Below are 423 nucleotides of genomic sequence, written 5' to 3' on the forward strand. Positions count from 1 at the left end.
CTGGCTCAGAAATCCCTGCAGGTGGGGTAAGGTCGTGTCTCTTAGCAGAGTGTTGGCTTAGGCAAGATGGCTCACGGAATAAGACGTCAAGGAGCCGGGAAATCTACCTGTCTGACGCCCAGCCTCGCTTTGGGCTTCGCTTCTGCGCGTGCTCCCACCTAATTCCCGAAGCCCTGGCAAACAAACTGGCAAAGGGCAATGACAAGTCCTCTCTCCTGGCCAATCCTATTAAAGGGTGGGCTTGGCTCATAAACCAATCAAAGACCCCAAAGGGGGCGGAGTTTTCTTCGGCCTGGATTCCAGCCGGGGGTGGGGTGGGGTGGGTAAAACTAAAGTGTTTCCGTCTCCAGCCAATCAGAGAAGGCAGGAGTGCACTCCTCCTATGGGAGCCGGAGAGCGGTCAGTAGCTGTGGAGGCCGCTAA

The sequence above is a fragment of the Suricata suricatta genome, chromosome X, assembly GCF_006229205.1.
Source record: "Suricata suricatta isolate VVHF042 chromosome X, meerkat_22Aug2017_6uvM2_HiC, whole genome shotgun sequence".
NCBI lineage: Eukaryota > Metazoa > Chordata > Mammalia > Carnivora > Herpestidae > Suricata > Suricata suricatta.